The sequence below is a fragment of the Ranitomeya variabilis genome, chromosome 1 (genome assembly GCF_051348905.1).
Source record: "Ranitomeya variabilis isolate aRanVar5 chromosome 1, aRanVar5.hap1, whole genome shotgun sequence".
Lineage (NCBI taxonomy): Eukaryota > Metazoa > Chordata > Amphibia > Anura > Dendrobatidae > Ranitomeya > Ranitomeya variabilis.
The window spans coordinates 874,344,617-874,364,238 of record NC_135232.1 but is presented as its reverse complement, the minus strand read 5'-3'; the positions used below and the strand labels follow the sequence as shown (position 1 = coordinate 874,364,238).

The following is a 19,622-nucleotide window of genomic DNA, read 5'->3' as shown; positions in this document are numbered from 1 at the left end:
GCAGTCATCATATTTTTTAGCACTGTGTACTTACAATTGCTCATTTTAACTTTCTACCCAGCTAGTTCATTTCTTTTCTCTACTCTATGTAGAAACAGTTAGGCCGGAGTCACACTAGCGAGGAATATGGACGAGTGCTATGCGAGAAAAAATTGCATAGCACTCGGACCGCTGTTAATCTATGGGGTAGCTCACATCACCATTATTTTTCTCGGCCATATTACACGTGCAAGTGAAATCGCAGCATGCTGCAATTTGCTGCATATATCGGCCGAGACTCGCCAATGCAAGTCAATGGATGCGAGAAAAAAATCGCACAGCACTCGCACCATGCGAGTGCTGTCTGATTTTTACGCACCAGTGTCCTTTAAAAAGCCGGTAATTCATGTGCCGTGTACAGTAAAATCACACTGACAGGTTAGAATAGAATAAATGTAATAGAATTATACACATAGAATACATACAGTATACAGTTTGGGCCATTTATATGGATACACCTAAATAAAATGGGAATGGTTGGTGATAACTTCCTGTTTGTGGCACATTAGTATATGGGAGGGGGAAACTTTTCAAAATGGGTGGTGACCATGGCGGCTATTTTGAAGTCGGCCATTTTGTATCCAACTTTATTTTTTCCAATGAGAAGAGGATCATGTGACACATCAAACTTATTGAGAATTTCACAAGAAAATCAATGGTGTGCTTGGTTTTAACATAACTTTATTCTTTCATGAGTTATTTACAAGTTTATGACCACATAAAATGTGTTCAAGTGCTGCCCATTGTGTTTGATTGTCAGTGCAACCCTCTTCTCCCATTCTTGACACACTGATAGCAACACAGCAGAAGAAATGCTAGCATAGGTTTCTAGTTTCCATTGTTTCAGGAGCTGCACATCTCGCATCTTCACAGCATAGACAATTGCCTTCAGATGACCTCAAAAATAAAAGTCTAAGGGGGTCAGATCGGGAGACCTTGGTGACCATTCAACTGGCCCACGATGACCAATCAACTTTCCAGGAAACTGTTCATGTAGGAATGCTTTTACCTGACAAGCTGAGAATGCTAGCTGCTGGGCACGATAAAACCTCCAAGGTGTTTGAGGCGAGCTCAGGCCACTCATCCATTAAGGAAGACCAAAATGTAAAAGGGTCCAAACCCTCCCTGATGGTATTGATATTTAGTTCTAGATACTCCTGCACCATTGTCTCCATCCATTCACAACTTGGATTCTGTTTTGCTGGTACAAGAGCTGGTCTAAAAAACTGTCAAAGGACTCACAGAAATTGCTTCTTCCACTTACACTACTGCTGCTGCTGCTAATGTTTTGGCACTGACAATTGACATGCCGGAGAGCTGTGATGTGAACTGTGTACTTCAATGCTGTGTTGAAGAAAAGCTCTCTAAAGTTTGTGAAAAAGTGGGTCTCAATACTCCAGCATTCGGGGGCCCCTTTCCAGGGTGGGAAGCATCTGCCGAAATTTGGTTTTATAACATGGATATAACAGATTGGCAACCCAGTAGTCAGCAGTATTCCTAATCATAAGTATACAGTGATCATGTGCAGCAAGAAGGCACTCATATGCCCAGCTATACCATGAGGTCCAAGCCCATGCTGTGTTGGTGGCTGGGTAACAATGAGGCTCGTTTCTTCGTCCTCTCCCACCTACCACGAACAATAGAGAGGGGAGAATTATCCTCTTTATCTGACAGTTGTTCGTCCATCACCTCTCCTTCCTCCAATTGTTCCTCGGATCTTGTACCTTCAATAACAGTTTGTCTGATGTCACCAGCCCCCCTTGATCGCAGTAATCCACTCTCCCTGTCTGGAACTTAGAGACAATGTTATCCCTTCCGCATTCTCCTCTGCTTCCTCCCCTTCTTCTGGGACCACCATCTCCTCCTGCAGGCTATTCAAAGTTTGCTCCAGCATACAGATAACTGGAATAAAGATGCTGATAATGGCGCCGTCAGCGCTAACCATCTTATTAGCCAATTCAAAACTGTGCAGAAGGGTACAGAGTTCCTTAATCTGTGCCTACTCTGTAAACGTGAAATGCGCCACATCTGTACTGTGTTGGCACAGGCTATATGACATGACATACTGTGTCAGGGCTCATTGCTGCTGCAACAATCACTGCAACATGTGCAGAGTGGAATTCGACGTGTCGGCACATCGCATATCAGTCTGTTAAATGGCATGGACAAAGACCTCTGTATTGATGCAAGTCAATGAAATGAGAGGTGCGAATGGTAGAAATGAGTACACAGCTGATGTGCTTTCTGGAGCTGCTCACCCAGGCCGGATTAGTGGAGAAAACACTGTACCACTAGGTTGAGGATGTGAGTGAGCCATGCAAGGCACGTATGTGAGCTTGCCTCACCGTAGGGCCACCATCAGGTTCACAACATTATCAGACACAGCCTTCCATGGATGCAGGTTCAACGGAGACAGCCGTTGATCAAACTCAGCCTGGTGAGCTGTCCACAACTCTTCAGCTGTATGACTGCAATCTCCAAGGCACATCAATTTTTAGTCTGCCTGATTGCGGTGAGCCCTGGCTGCGCAGATCGGAGGTGGTGGGGAAGCGCTCTGCACTATTGAAATGCGTGTCTCATTAAGGCAGAGGTTATGGGCGCAGGTGGAAGCCCTAGAGATAGAGAAGGCAGAAGCAGTAGATGAAGTGTTAAAAGTAGAGGTTTGCCCTGCAATCCTTGGGGATTTCAAGACTTGTGAACCAGCTACTGCCGCCACAGCCACCAGAGTCACTCAGTGCTCTGAAAGTGAGATGTAACGCCCTTGGCCATGCTTACTCGTCCAAGTGTCTGTGGTGGAATGCACCCTAGTAGGCAGAGATTTAAACAAGGAACAGGTGATGTTGTCTGTGACAGGCACTGCTTTCTTAGAAAAGTAATGAAGAGTAGGCAAATTGGTACTAGGGGACTGCAACGGCCATCACCTTTCGGAAAACATCTGTATCTACCAGGCGGAAAGGCAGCATTTCCATGGCCAACAGATTAGAGATGGTGGAGTTCAACCTCTTAGCTTTGTCATGCATAGGAGGAAACCATCTTTTACGTGACCACATCTGCAGAACCGTGGGCTGGCTGCAGTGCTGAGAGAGTGTGGAGTATGGTGAACCGGACAAAATACTGGACCATGAGAGAGGTACAGGTGGAGATGGTGTGTTGGATTGAGAAAGTTGTGGTGTGGTCGTTCTCTGAGATTGGTCAAAAACGGCAGGCATGTGCGCTTCCATTACAGATGACTGCAGGCTCAAAGTCAGAGTGACTGGAGCAGTAAAAGAACCCGAGGTTCTGCGGTCAAAGACCTGCATCTCAATAGCTGGCACGGTAACAGACTAGGAGGAAGAAGCAGCAAATGAGATTGAAGATTGATGGGGCTGCTGATTGTTGTTGAGGTCCGCATTTTAGCACAGTGGCATTTCCAGAGTGATGCATGTTGATTGCGCATGTGAAAGTTCATACATGTAATAGTAATATTATTGCACTTTTTACCTCTACTCAGTATTTTGTTTGCAAAGTTGGCAGATTACATGAGTTGGCTCATCCTTTGCAGTGTCAAAAATGGCCCAGGCTAGGCAACCCTTGCCATCCATCCAAGCTGCAGACCCGCAGATGCTGCGGTTCACAGCCACAGTTGTGGCTGGGGTTGCATTGCTCGAAGTGGCTGCATCACTAAGTGTCTGCGACGTATGGCGCAATGTAACCTCCTCATCTTCCTCCTCAGATGACCTACTCAGCTGTGTGCCTCTATGTTTACGCCAACACCTCATCATCATCATCCTCTGTGTTATCACATTCCTTGCCCTTAAAGTCCCCTCCTCCTCTTCCTGCCCTGACAGCACAGTACAGTCCCTGTTAGCTTCAAATATCTGAGCCTCATCAGGATCACCTCCTCCAGGGGTTAACGTCTGATGACAAGGGTCAGGATGCTGTTCGGACCATACTTCGTCCTGTCCTGAATCCAAGCTGAAAAAAATCTGAGCATCAGTGCAGAATTCCTCCACTTGACTCTGTTAAGCTTTTGAGTACACTTCTGATGACCATTTCATAACATGTGTGAACATCTCTTCAGACTCACTCATCTATGGTTCCATACGGTCAGTTGTACGGTTGGAGAGTTGGAACATGGAGGGAAGCAAGGGTAATTTGGGTGCCACCTCTGTGGATTGTACTGGCTGTGATGCTGAGGTGGAGTTAGATCAGGAGAGGCCACTTGACGCTGCGCTTGCCATCCACTCGAGCACATGCTCTTTCTGGACCTTGTCAACAAGACTTACCACTGTGTGTCTGTCAAAGAAAGGTAGTGGAGTAGCCCATCCAGTAACAGAAGTTGACAGTTGTCTTTGCATTGGACGTGACGTTGGTTCACTAGTGCTTTCACAAACAATACCACCTAACCCACATACACCTGGAACACCAAGCTTAACCCCTTTCTGACATCTGACGTACTATCCCGTCGAGGTGGGGTGGGCCCGTATGACCACCGACGGGATAGTACATCATACGCAATCGGCCGCGCTCACGGGGGGAGCGCGGCCGATCGCGGCCGGGTGTCAGCTGCATATCGCAGCTGACATCCGGCACTATGTGCCAGGAGCGGTCACGGACCACCCCCGGCACATTAACCCCCGGCACACCGCGAACAAACATGATCGCGGTGTACCGGCGGTATAGGGAAGCATCGCGCAGGGAGGGGGCTCCCTGCGGGCTTCCCTGAGACCCCCGGAGCAACGCGATGTGATCGCGTTGCTCCGAGGGTCTCCTACCTCCCTCCTCGCCGCAGGTCCCGGATCCAAGATGGCCGCGGCATCCGGGTCCTGCAGGGAGGGAGGTGGCTTACCGAGTGCCTGCTCAGAGCAGGCGCTGGTAAGCCTGCAGCCCTGCACAGCAGATCGTCGATCTGACAGAGTGCTGTGCACACTGTCAGATCAATGATCTGTAATGTCCCCCCTGGGACAAAGTAAAAAAGTTTAAAAAAAATTCCCCACATGTGTGTAAAAAAAAAATAAAAAAAATATCCTAAATAAAGAAAAAAAAAATATATTATTCCCATAAATACATTTCTTTAGCTAAATAAAATAAAAAAACAATAAAAGTACACATATTTAGTATCGCCGCGTCCGTAACGACCCAACCTATAAAACTTCCCCACTAGTTAACCCCCTCAGTAAACACCGTAAGAAAAAAAAAAAAACGAGGCAAAAAACAACGCTTTATTATCATGCAGCCGAACAAAAAGTGGAATAACACGCGATCAAAAAGACTGATATAAATAACCATGGTACCGCTGAAAATGCCATCTTGTCCCGCAAAAAACAAGCCGCCATACAGCATCATCAGCAAAAAAATTAAAAAGTTATAGTCCTGAGAATAAAGCGATACCAAAATAATTATTTTTTCTATAAAATAGTTTTTATCGTATAAAAGTGCCAAAACATAAAAAAAATTATATAAATGAGATATCGCTGTAATCGTACTGACCCGATGAATAAAACTGCTTTATCAATTTTACCAAACGCGGAACGGTATAAACGCCTCCCCCAAAAGAAATTCATGAATAGCTGGTTTTTGATCACTCTGCCTCACAAAAATCAGAATAAAAAGCGATCAAAAAATGTCACGTGTCCGAAAATGTTACTAATAAAAACGTCAACTCGTCCCGCAAAAAACATGATCTCACATGACTCTGTGGACTCAAACATGGAAAAATTACAGCTCTCAAAATGTGGTAACGCAAAAAATATTTTTTGCAATGAAAAGCGTCTTTCAGTGTGTGACGGCTGCCAATCATAAAAATCCGCTAAAAAACCCGCTATAAAAGTAAATCAAACCCCCCTTCATCACCCCCTTAGTTAGGGAAAAATAAAAAAATTAAAAAATGTATTTATTTCCATTTTCCCATTAGGGTTAGGGTTAGGGCTAGAGTTAGGACGAGAGTTAGGGCTAGGGTTAGGGTTAGGGTTAGGGCAAGGGTTAGGGCTAGGGTTAGGGTTAGGGTTAGGGTTAGGGCTAGGGTTAGGGCTAGGGTTGGGGCTAGGGTTAGGGCTAGGGTTAGGGTTAGGGTTGGGGCTAGGGTTGCGGCTAGTGTTAGGGCTAGTGATAGGGCTAGGGTTATTGCTAGGGTTAGGGCTAGGGTTAGGGCTAGGGTTGGGGCTAGGGTTGGGGCTACAGTTAGGGTTGGGGCTAAAGATAGGGTTAGGGTTTGGATTACATTTATGGTTGGGAATAGGGTTGGGTGTGTCTGGGTTAGAGGAGTGGTTAGGGTTACTGTTGGGATTAGGGTAAGGGGTGTGTTTGGATTAGGGTTTCAGTTATAATTGGGGGGTTTCCACTGTTTAGGCACATCAGGGGCTCTCCAAACGGGACATGGTATCCGATCTGAATTCCAGCCAATTCTGCGTTGAAAAAGGAAAACAGTGCTCCTTCCCTTCAGAGCTCTCCCGTGTGCCCAAACAGGGGTTTACCCCAACATATGGGGTATCAGCGTACTCAGGACAAATTGGACATCATCTTTTGGGGTCCAATTTCTCCTGCTACCCTTGGGAAAATAGAAAACTGGGGGCCAAAAAATAAGTTTTGTGGGAAAAAAAAGATTTTTTATTTTCACGGCTCTGCGTTGTAAACTGTAGTGAAACACTTGGGCGTTCAAAGTTATCACAACACATCTAGATAGGTTCCTTGGGGGGTCTAGTTTCCAATATGGGGTCACTTGTGGGGGGTTTGTACTGTTTGGGTACATCAGGGGCTCTGCAAATGCAACGTGACGCCTGCAGACCAATCCATTTAAGTCTGCATTCCAAATGGCGCTCCTTCCCTTCCGAGCTCTGTCATGCGCCCAAACAGTGGTTCCCCCCCCCACATATGGGGTATCAGCGTACTCAGGACAAATTGGACAACAACTTTTGGGGTCCAATTTATCCTGATACCCTTGTGAAAATACAAAACTGGGGGCTAAAAATCATTTTTGTGAAAAAAAAAAAGAATTTTTATTTTCACGGCTCTGCGTGAAACACTTGGGGGTTCAAAGATCTCAAAACACATCTAGATAAGTTCCTTAGGGGGTCTACTTTCCAAAATGGTGTCACTTGTGGGGTTTTTTAATGTTTAGGCACATCAGGGGCTCTCCAAATGCAACATGGCATCCCTTCTTAATTCCAGTCAATTTTGCATTGAAAAGTAAAATAGCGCTCCTTCCCTTCCGAGCTCTGCCCTGCGCCCAAACAATGGTTTACACCCACACATGGGGTATCAGCGTACTCAGAACAAATTGCACAACAATTTTTTGGGTCCAATTTCTTCTCTTACCCTTGGGAAAATAAAAAATTGGGGGCGAAAAATCATTTTTGTGAAAAAATATGATTTTTTATTTTTACGGCTCTGTATTATAAACTTCTGTGAAGCACTTGTTGGGTCAAAGTGCTCACCACACATCTAGATAAGTTCCTTAGGGGGTCTACTTTCCAAAATGGTGTCACTTGTGGGGGGTTTCAATGTTTAGGCACATCAGGGGCTCTCCAAATGCAACATGGCGTCCCATCTCAATTCCAGTCAATTTTGCATTGAAAAGTCAAATGGCACTCCTTCCCTTCCGAGCTCTGCCCTGCGCCCAAACAATGGTTTACACCCACATATGGGGTATCAGCGTACTCAGGACAAATTGCACAACAATTTTTGAGGTCCAATTTCTTCTCTTACCCTTGGGAAAATAAAAAATTGGGGGCGAAAAGATCATTTTTGTGAAAAAATATGATTTTTTATTTTTACGGCTCTGCATTATAAACTTTTGTGAAGCACTTGTTGGGTCAAAGTGCTCACCACACATCTAGATAAGATCCTTAGGGGGTCTACTTTCCAAAATGGTGTCACTTGTGGGGGGTTTCAATGTTTAGGCACATCAGGGGCTCTCCAAATGCAACATGGCGTCCCATCTCAATTCCAGTCAATTTTGCATTGAAAAGTCAAATGGCGCTCCTTTCCTTCCGAGCTGTGCCATGCGCCCAAACAGTGGTTTACCCCCACATATGGGGTATCAGCGTACTCAGGACAAATTGTGCAACAAATTTTGTGGTCTATTTTCTCCTGTTACCCTTGGTAAAATAAAACAAATTGGAGCTGAAATAAATTTTGTGTGAAAAAAAGTTAAATGTTTATTTTTATTTAAACATTCCAAAAATTCCTGTGAAACACCTGAAGGGTTAATAAATTTCTTGAAAGTGGTTTTGAGTACCTTGAGGGGTGCAGTTTTTAGAATGGTGTCACACTTGGGTATTTTCTATCATATAGACCCCTCAAAATGACTTCAAATGAGATGTGGTCCCTAAAAAAAAATGGTGTTGTAAAAATGAGAAATTGCTGGTCAACTTTTAACCCTTATAACTCCGTCACAAAAAGAAATTTTGGTTCCAAGATTGTGCTGATGTAAAGTAGACATGTGGGAAATGTTACTTTTTAAGTATTTTGCGTGACATATGTCTGTGATTTAAGGGCATAAAAATTCAAAGTTGGAAAATTGCGAAATTTTCAAAATTTTCCCCAAATATTCATTTTTTTCACAAATAAACGCAAGTTATATCGAAGAAATGTTACCACTATCATGAAGTACAATATGTCACGAGAAAACATTGTCAGAATCGCCAAGATCAGTTGAAGCGTTCCAGAGTTATAACCTCATAAAGGGACCGTGGTCAGAATTGTAAAAATTGGCCCGGTCATTAACGTGCAAACCACCCTTGGGGGTGAAGGGGTTAATTCCCCTTCCACCAGAGCCTTGCTTTTTCCCAGTCATGTTGGTCAGATAGTGTAGTAGGAGCACAGTATTATCAACAAAAAAATAGATTTTAAACTCTACACCACCTCTGCAAACAGCTAAATTTCAGTGACAGTAAATGTGAAATATAGCATGCTGCGTCGTGTTAGTCAGAGAAGAAAGAATTATTTGAGTGTCAATGAGGCCTGTATGACAAAGAAGATATGCTACAAACAATTTGAAAATCAGATGTCCCCTACTGTATAATGCTAGAAACACAAGAATATTTTGTGACTTCTGGATCAAGCCTCTAAAACACACTAGATGCTGCAAACTATTTAAAAGTCAGGTCTCCTACTGTATGACACTAGAAACAGAAGAATTTTTTGTGGCTTCTGGATCAGGCCTCAATAACAAAGTAGATGCTGCAAACTATTTGAAAGCCAGGACTCCTACTGTACGACACCAAGAACAGAGGATTTTTTTTTATGACCCCTGGATCAAGCCTCTATAACACTCTAGATGCTGCAAACTATTTGAAAGACAGGTCTCCTACTGTATGACACTAGGAACAGAAGCATTTTTGTAGCCTCTGGATAAGGCCTCTATAACACACTAGATGCTGCAAACTATTTGAAAGTCAGATCTCCTATTGTATGACACTAGGAACAGAACATTTTTTGTGGCCTCTGGATCAGGCCTTTATACCACACTAGGTGCTGCAACTATTTGAAAGTCAGGTCTACTACTATATGAAATCAAAATAATTATTGAACACAAAATAACATCTCTGGCAACCATTGATAGTGAGTTAGCGTCTATGTATAAGTCATTACAAACTAGCATGACTGGAGAATAGTGATGAGCGAACGCGCTCGCCACTACTCGTTACTCTCCCGAGGATCAATATGCTCGGTGTACTCGGCGAGCACCGAGCATTTCCGGGATTATTCGGCGGTAACTGGTGTCTCCACCCAGCATTTTTGGCAAACTCTAGAGACCCACTCATGCTGCAGGGATTGTTTGCCAGGCCATGAAACACCGCAGCCATCTTTGTTGTGGTAGTGCAGTGCTTGGCTTGGCCACACAGCATCATCCCGAGAATAATAGACCTGGGGCCACCCTGCTAGCCGCATTCTGCTCCGGATTCAGCGATAGTAGGGAGAGCTGCTGCCGAGATAGGGTCAGAATCGTGGTTTTTATAGTTAGTGTAGGTCTGCAACTCTTAAATCCACAACTCCTGAGAAACCAACAGTCCTTTTTAGGGCTAATTCGTGGGTCCAAATATTGCAGCGTTAGGTAGGCAGGGCACAGCATATCCACATCAGTGCAAGGCCTGCAGGCACTGTATGTGCATACATTTCCCCCACTACATCCCTTCCAAAGCTTCGTAACTGTCTGCTGCAGCTTCTTTACTATATACCTAGTTGCATTTTTTTCACCCCCCAAAAAATATATATATACAGTGTGTTCTGTCAGACTGAAGCCTGTTTAATAATCATAGTTTGTCAGGCATACGTAGAATAGTTGTATGTGCTAACCTTGTGCCACTGTTATTTTGGGGGTGTTTTAAATTCACCAAAAAAGGCCTCATATATCTGCATGATCCAAGTTTGGGCATTTTAGGCCATTTTGCCACTGTTTTTGCTGTCTGTTACTCTAATTATATACAGCACTATTTGGCATTTTAAAAATAACAGGCCACATATTTGCCAGTGTGGTATTTCCGTGACAGCCCTCATATATCTGCGTGCTCCAAATTTGGGCAATGAAGGCCGGTGTACCACTTTTTTTGCTGTGCGATACTTTAATTATATACAGCACTATTTTGTATTCACAAAATACAGGCCACATATTTGGCAGTGTGGTATTTCCGTGACAGGCCTCTTATATCTGCGTGCTCCAAGTCTGGGCATTGCAGGCCGTGTACCACTTTTTCTGCTGTCTAATACTCTAATTATATACAGCGCTATTTAGCATAAAAAATATAAATAGGCCATATATTTGCCAGTGTACCACTTTTTTTGCAGTCTGTTACTCTAATTATATAGAGCACTATTTAGCCTAAAAAAAATAAAAAGGCCACATATTTGCCAGTGTGGTATTTCTGTGACAACCCTAATATATCTGCATGCTCCAAGTTCAGGCATTGTAGGCCGTGTACCACTATTTTTGCTGTCTAATACTCTAATTATATACAGCGCTAATTAGCATAAAAAATATAAATAGGCCACATGTTTGCCAGTGTGGTATTTCTGTGACATCCCTCATGTATCTGCGTGCTCCAAGTTTGGGCATTGTAGGCCGGTGGGCCACTTTTTTTGCTGTCTGATACTCTAATTATATACAGCTCTATTTAGCATAAAAAAATATAAAAAGGCCACATATTTGTGAGTGTGGTATTTCCATGACAGCCCTCATATATCTGCTTGCTCCAAGTTTGGCCATTGTAGGCCGGTGGACCATTTTTTTTGCTGTCTGTTACTCTAATTATATTCAGCACTATCTAGCATAAAAAAATATAAAAAGGCCACATATTTGCCAGTGTGGTATTTCCATGACAGTTCTCATATATCTGCGTGCTTCAAGTTTGGGCATTGTAGGCGGTGGACCACTTTTTTTGCTGTCTGTTACTCTACTTATATACAGCACTATTTTCCATAAATTAACTTCCCAAAGAAGCCCCCAAAAATTGAATACATTCTGTTATGTCAGGCTGAGGCCTGCCTGGTGTTTGGGTTTGAAAAATAGTAGATTTGCAGGCATGCTGATCAGATATTATTTTGCTACTAATAAATACACTTATATACACTAGCAGAAAAGAGGATATACACACCAAAGTATCAAAAGGTATATATATATTTATTTATTCCAAAGATAAAGCACAGAAATATACACACACATGACAGAATACATCAAAAAATTCCAACATGTGAAGAGGAGGAGAGACCAACCAATACACTAAAATTAGGACACACATCCATAGTATGACCAAGGTGAGTAAACTAAATTGTCTATGGTCTTGAGGTAATGTTCTACCTATCAAATACTATAGCCCCATGTCACCATATAAGCTGATATATCCCATGTTCACACACATCAGTGGAGCCAAGTGTGTACTCACCCATAGTAGTCTGGACTACTGTGTGGCCTTTCCACAGCCCCTGACGTGCGTTTTGCATAATCGCTTTCTCAAAGGGGAGGTGATAGAGAATAAATACATTTGTGTTGAGCATTTGAAATAGTGCAGTAGTCCATTTAAAATGGGCAAGGCAGGGGCAAGGGACAGGGACGTGGACGTGATGCTAATGGTGCATGCAGAGGACAAGGACGTGGCCAAGGTGAAAGTGGGCAACAACAAAGACCCACACCTTCTTGCTTGACCTTCCTGGCTGAGTTTCTAGGGAACTGCAGCACAGCGCTATTGAAGCCAGAACAGTGTGAAACGGTTGTTGGTTGGATAGCGGATAATGATTCCAGTCACTTAGCCACCACCACCACCATGTCTTCCTCAAGTCTGAGTAGCCATGAGTGTGGCCCAGATATTCCTCACCCCTCCTTCCTCCCACCATGCCGAGTGCCCTGAGACAACTGATCCCACACTTGGACACTCTGAAGAGCTGTTCAGTTTTCCATTTCAAGATTCCGAACTCTCTGCTGGTCAATTTGAAGTGGGGACAGATGAGATTGAATGTTGAAATGCCCAAAGCTTTGACAAGCCCCGCTCACACGAAGGCGATGGTGGGAAAGTGTCAGAAGAGATGGACGTTGATGAGACACAAGGGTGCAGATGTGGATGACGAGGTGGTGGATGACTATGTGAGTGACCCAACCTGGCAGGAGGACATGCAGAGTGAGGGCAGCAGCACACATGGGGAAGGAGGCATATTACCCCAACAGGCAGGAAGAAGCAGTGTGGTGGCCACAGACAGAAGGCATGCATCCATTCCCAGTAACTCCAACATGAGGGAAATTGCCATTCCAACTGTTAGATCATCCCGAGTCTGGTTATTTTTTAAAGACTCTGCCGATAACCCCAAACACCAGCAGGGGTAGCAAAACAACCAGCCTGACCACCACTAGCATGATCAGGCACATGGCAGCAAAGCACACAACTTTGTGGGCCGAACCCCAGGCTCCAGGAAAACTGTCTGCAGGTGACACCACTGCTTCTTCCACTGTTTTGCATAGAACCCAATCCCCACCCCAGTACACCGTCCATTTGAAGATGCCTCTAGCCCTGCACCTGTTGTGGCCCACAGTAAAGCAGCACCATCATCAAGCCTGTCCACGTCCTTGTCCCAGCACATCCTTCAGTTGTCTATAACCCAGTCTTTGTAACGCAAGCGGAAATACCTTGCCAACGCCCCACAGGCCACAGTCCTAAATTCAAATATTTCTCTTTTGCCTGCGATAGAAATGCTGCCTTTCAGGCTCATTGAGACGGAAGCTTTCTGCAACCTGATGGCAGCGGCCGTCCCAAGGTATTCAGTCCTCAGTCGCCATTATTTCTCCCTTTGTGCTGCACCAACATTACTCCAACATGTGTCCCACAACATTACCCGTGCCCTCAGCAATGCTGTTACAGGGAAAGTCCACCTAACGACGGACACATGGATAAGTGCTTGTGGGCAAGGACGGTACATCTCACTGATGGCACACTGGGTTAATATAGTGAAAGCCGGGACCCAGTCAGACCTTGGGATGGAACACATCCTCCCCACGCTGAGGATTGCTGGCCCTACGACAATCAGGGTTGCCCCCACAGTCTACAGCTCCTGCACCTCCTCCTTCTCTTCATCCTCCATCTCTGAAATCAACACATCAGTCAGAAGCTGGAAGCACGGCAGCACTGCCTCAGTCAAGCGGCAACAGGCTGTGCTGAAGCTAATCTGCATAGGTGACAAACCGCAGAATACAGAAGAGTTGTGGACAGTGCTGAAAGAGCAGTCATATGTTTGGATGACACCGCTGAACCTACAGCCAGGCATGGTCGAGTGTGACAATGGCCATAACCTGTTGGCAGCTCTGAGGCAAGGTGAGCTCACACACGTACCTTGCTTGGCCCTTGTGCTTAACCTCGTGGTTCAACGTTTTCTGAAAAGCTACCCGGAGCTGCCGGATCTGCTAGTGAAAGTATGCCATCTGTCTGCCCATTGAAGAAAGTCAGCTACAGCTTCAGTCGCCCTTGCTGTGCTTCACTAGCATTTGCAGCTTCCAGCTCACTGGCTGGTGTGTGATGTCCCCACGCACTGGAACTCTACGCTGCATATGTTGGAAAGGATTTGTGAGCAGAAGAGGGCATTGTTGACTACCTACATCAACAAGGCCATCGATATTCAGTTCAGATTCCACACATAAGACCTTAGGAGTGGACATGGATGTCCGACATATGTACCATCCTCCAAAACTTTGAGGACTGCACCAAGATGGTGAGCGGCCATAATTAGCATCACCATACCAGATCTCAGCATTCTGAAAAGCTCTCTGCTCACAATTAAAGAGGATGCATTGCAGGCAGAGCACGAGGACATGAAGCAGGGAACTATACAGGGGAATTACACTCAGCCCAGCCTCATGTCTTCTCAACATGGATTGGTAGTCAATGAGGAGGAGGAAGAACAGGAGCTACTTTCTTGCGCTATAGACGGTACTACAAACACAGCTGTCATACCATCTGTTCAGCGGGGATGGCCTGAGGACAGGGAGAAGGAGGAGGAGGAGGAGGACAGCATGGTCAGTCATCCTGTTGGGGAGGACACGGAAGACTTGCCTGTTAGCAGTCTGGCACGCATGATTGATTTTATGTTGCGCTGCATTTCACATGACCGTTGCATTATAAGCATTTTGGGTGACACTCATTACTGGTTGGTGGCACTTCTAGACCCACGCTACAAAGAGAACTTTCAATCTCTTCTGCCAGAGGCAGAGAGGTGTACTAAAATGTTGCAGTATCAGAGGGCCCTTGTAGCGGAATTACTTAGAAAATTCCCATGTGAGAACGCTGGCAGCAGATGTCAGAGTTTGTTGTACAACCAAGAAGTCCAAGCGAAAGAGACAGAAGTACAATCCAACTCAGGCAGGGGAACAATGGCAAAGTTCTGGGACAGTTTTCTCAGACCCTCCCATTGTCCCTGGAGAGAGGCAAAGGGTGCTGTCACAAGAAGTGCAATGTTTGGGAAGATACTGAGGGAGTACCTTGCAGATCGTACAAACGTCCTCCGGTATTCCTCTGTGCCTTTTAATTATTGGGTATCCAAGCTGGACACGTGGCATGAACTGGCTCTCTACGCCTTGGAGGTCCTGGCCTGCCCTGCTGCTAGCGTTCTGTCAGAGCTGGTTTTTAGTGCTGATGGTGGAATTAGATAATTCCAGATAAGCGCATCCCCCTGGTAACTGAAAATGCTGACAGGCTGACTCTTAGAAAAATGAACAAGGGCTGGATTGGGAAAGACTTCTGTACACCGCCAAGTGAAAACAGCGAAACATAACCTCAAATACATTCTCTCTTTTGGGGAGGTGTATTCTCATGCACCTCTTCACAACTACACATGAGTATGTGATACCATATTTGGTCTGTTTGTTGTTATCCTCCTCCTTATCCTCATCCTCATTATTCATAACCAGTAGAGCACCAGAGTAAACGGATTCCGTGATGCCAAATCCACAATTTTTTTTTTTTTTTTGCACAGGTGTAAATATTATGTCCGTAACTTATTGGAAACCAAAACAAATGTTACTCCCACAGGGGGAAATATCATAAAAAAGAAATCTAAGTCTATTTATCCCATGTATTCTTATATTTTCCATTTTCCCAATCTCTGGACAGTCCTGTTATGAGGTAGTGCATACCTCAACAATAGAAAAATATTCAAAGACTTTAAAAAAAAAATAAACAAATAATTTATAGCATGGTCTCTGAGCTGTTGCTAGGGACAAACATATCTCGTTGGACACATTGAGGCTTCAAATCCATGAACCTGTGTTCGCCCCTCCCTTTCATCGGTGGATTCACATTTTTTATTTCTTTGTTTAATTTCATTATGATTTAGCTTCATGTCTTCTCATTGTCCACCACTAGATCAACAGTCTTATCGGCCTCTGGGTCGCTACAGGCAGTCAATTTTTTGTCAAGGGTGTCCTGGATGCCCATAGTATGTTTTTAATCAATGTATCCCCCTTGCAGAAATGTTTGTCAGCCCATAGGCACTTAGTGTATGGGCATTACAATTGCAGGAGACACAATCCTTTACATTGGGCCTAGGGTTTAATGAGGCATTCAGCAATGTATCCTCATTCTCCACCACTAGATCACCAGGGTTCAGGTGTTCTGTGCCAATTTTTTGGCAAGAGTGTCTATGATCCACATGAAATATTTTTTAAAAATGGACTCCCCCGTGAGCAAATGCTTGTCAGGCCAGGCACTCCATTGCAAGTCTCAGAGACCTACACCCCAACTTTGGGCCTACTTCTTAACTCTGTCTCCTGAAATGTCTCTTCTTTACCTACCACTAGATGACCAGGGTGAAGGTGATCTGTACAGTGAATTTTGGGCAAGGGGGCTGTGATGGCACTATTTTATTTAGTAACAAAAAGGACCCGCATTGAGGAATTGGGCATTACATTACATTGGGCCTACTTCTTAACTCTGTCTCCTGCAATGTGTCCTTTACCTGCCACTAGATGACCAGGGTGAACATGCTCTGTACAGTGAATTTTGGGCAAGGGGGCTGTGATGGCACTATTTTATTTAGTTAAATTGGGGAATTGTTTGTCAGTTCATGCCCTCCATTACAAGTCTCAGAGACCCACACCCCTAGATTGGGCCTAGTTCTTAACTCTGTCCCCTGCAATGTCTCTCCCTTATCTCCGACAACATGACCTCGGTGAACGTGTTGTGTACTTTTATAGGCCTCGGAATTTTGAGCAAGAGAGGCTGTGATGGCAATATTATATTTTTGAAAAAAGGTACCCCCATTGGTGAAACCACATCCTTGCTATCAAAGACTTCATAACATTTGTGCACGTTAAAGAGCTCACTTGAAAAGCTACTTTTGTGTTGCTTGGTTGCTCACATTGGACACAATACACTTCATATAAATTTGATAAAGCAATGCTGTTAGTTTGGCTCAGTAGTTCATTACAAATATTTCTTTGTCGACTATATTAGTTTCTCTCCTTGAGAGCGATAACTTTGGCTGCCTAAAATGTACAAATGGCGAATATCCAAATGGCGATTTGGAATCCAGATTAAAATACTGTATACCGAATGCATTCAGACAATTACATAGCTGCATTTCTTGTAAAACATTTACAGATGTGACAGACAATGCTCATAGTGACACAATCTTGAGAAATGTTTGTTTATTCACTTCACAAACAGTTCTAAGCCTCTATATGCTGTTTGTCATTGGAAAATGTTAAGGTTTACTGAAACTCTGCCTGTGGTGGTTTGATCTAAATCCTTGTGGCTTTTCTTTTTCTAGGAGTTTATGGCCCCTCGTCTGATGTCTCCATGATATCTCAGTTTCATACAACCTTGAAAGCTGGCCACTTGAAGGACTGGGTGAAACTAGAGTTACTACATACTGTAAATGTTAGGGGTCAAGTTCTCGCCTCTGCACAGCAGGATTCTCGAACCATCTCCTCTGCTGTCTCCCGTTCTTCTCCAGCCGCAGTGGAGTCTGCTCTGCGGAGACGTCGGTCCCAGCATCTGGCTCAGCCTGATACTGTGCGGATGGTTTCTGCTGCTTTCCCAGGCTCAGCCATTGTAGCCAGTACTGGTCAGCGGCAAGCAGACATCTCTGGGACTAAGTCCTGCTTTTTCCCTTCTGAGCATGCCCATGGTAAGACCACTCATTGGAGGTCAGGGGTCACATGCTCAGGTACTGCTGCAACTCCCATTGGTCCTCTTGGAAGGTCCTGAAGTTGCTCTGGTATTGTAGCAGCTTCCATTGGTCCTCTAGGAAGGTCCTGAAGCTGCTGCAGCTATACAGGGTTTGCATGGCCGCACGGCCATGTGCTAGTATCACTTCATGTTATGAGCTTGCTATGGTCGCACCTGTTTGTGGATAGGGTTTGGCTGAAAAAAGCCCCTAGAATACCGGCACCTCTGGTGAGGAGTTTGTATGTATGTATTCAGGGCCCAGCTGAAATAAGCCCCTAGAATACCGGCACCTCCGGTGAGGAGTTTGTATGTATGTATTCAGGGCTGGCTAATAGCCACTAGAATTCCGGTTCCACCGGAGAGGAGTGATTGTGTTCTTCTCTGTGTGCGTGACCACTGAGTGCCATCAGCTCAGCAGTTAGCTGTGTTCCTCTGTGACGCTAACAGGGGACAGCGTGTTCTTTTCAGTGCGACTCAGTGAAGTAACTGAGTTCACTTATACCGCCACATAGTGCCATCATTTTTCTAGCAGCAGGTTCTCTCCTGCACGGTGGACCCCGGGCTGCGAATGCACCAATTATAACATCTATATTAACTCAGTACGTTCTGCCAGTCCTTACAGTAAATCACTACACTGTGTTCCAAATTATTATGCAAATAATATTTCCTCATATTTTCTCTAAATTACCTATCTGAATTGCAGTCATTGTTATTTTCCAGTCATTTACTATTCTAGTATAATCGCAATGTTTTGGAACAAACTGCCTATGAAAACAGTATCTTTTTTAAAAAAATAAACACTCAAAATGCATGTTCCAAATTATTATGCACAGCAGAGTTTTCAACCTTTTTTTTTTAATTTTGAACAAAAAAATGGTCAATTGTGAAGTTATAAGCATTATCAGCTTATTACAAAATGAAATCAAACAGTTTTCAAGTGAAAACTTTATTCTAGGTGATGCTACATTTGCACATAGGACCCCTTGTTCGAAAGAAGCTTCTGAACTCTCTCGTCCGTTGAATTTGTCAGTTTTTGGATGGTTTCTCCTTCAATTGTTTTGCATGTGGACAGAATACCCTCCCAGAGCTGTTGCTTAGATGTGAACTGCCTCTCGCCATCATAGATACTCCTTTGATGATGCTCCAGAGGTTCTCAATGGGGTTGAGGTCAGGGGAAGATGGTGGCCACACCATAAGTTTGTCCTCTTTTATGCCCATAGCAGCCAGAGATGAGATGTGTTTTTTGCAGCATGAGACGGTGCATTATCATGCATGAAAATGATCTTGCTGCGGAAAGCACGGTTCTTCCTCTTGAACCATGGCAGGAAGTGTTGTTTTAGAAACTCCACATAGATTATGGAGTTCATCTTTACCCCTTCAGGGATCATAAAGGGGCCGACAATCTCTCTCCCTATGATTCCAGCCCAAAACATTACTCCCCCTTCTCCTTGTTGGCGCCTTAGCCGTGTTTTCATGGGGTGTCCATCAACCAGCCATCCTCCACTCCATCCATCTGGACCATCGAGCGTTGCACGGCACTCATCGGTGAACAAAACAGTTTGGAAATCAGTCTTCATGTATCGTTTGGCCCACTGGAGCCGTTTCTGCTTGTTGCAGTGGATAGAGGTGGTCGACAGGATGGCTTACACACAGCTGCAAACCTCTGAAAGACCCTGCATCTTGTTGTTCTGGGGATGTTGGAGGCACCAGCAGCTTCAAAAACTTGTCTGCTGCTATGACAAGGCATTTTTGCAGCTGCTCTTTTAACCTTACACAATTGCCTGTTGGAAAGAGTCCTCAATGTTTCCTTATCAGCACACACGTGTGTGCTGGGAATCAGCTACATACTTCTTGATTGTGCGATGATCACAATGAAGTGTCTTGGCAATGTTGATTGTAGTCATGCCTTGACCTAAATACTCCACAATTTGTTGCTTCTCAGCAGCCGACACATCCTCTTTC

At 44.4% G+C, this 19,622-nt stretch overlaps 1 protein-coding gene across 1 annotated transcript in view; it reads right to left on the bottom strand.

Annotated features, from left to right (window-relative positions):
* The window catches only part of LOC143788213 (alcohol dehydrogenase 1-like), a 152,812-nt gene that overhangs the window by 40,001 nt on the left and 93,189 nt on the right, over positions 1-19,622 (bottom strand). The window lies entirely within an intron of this gene.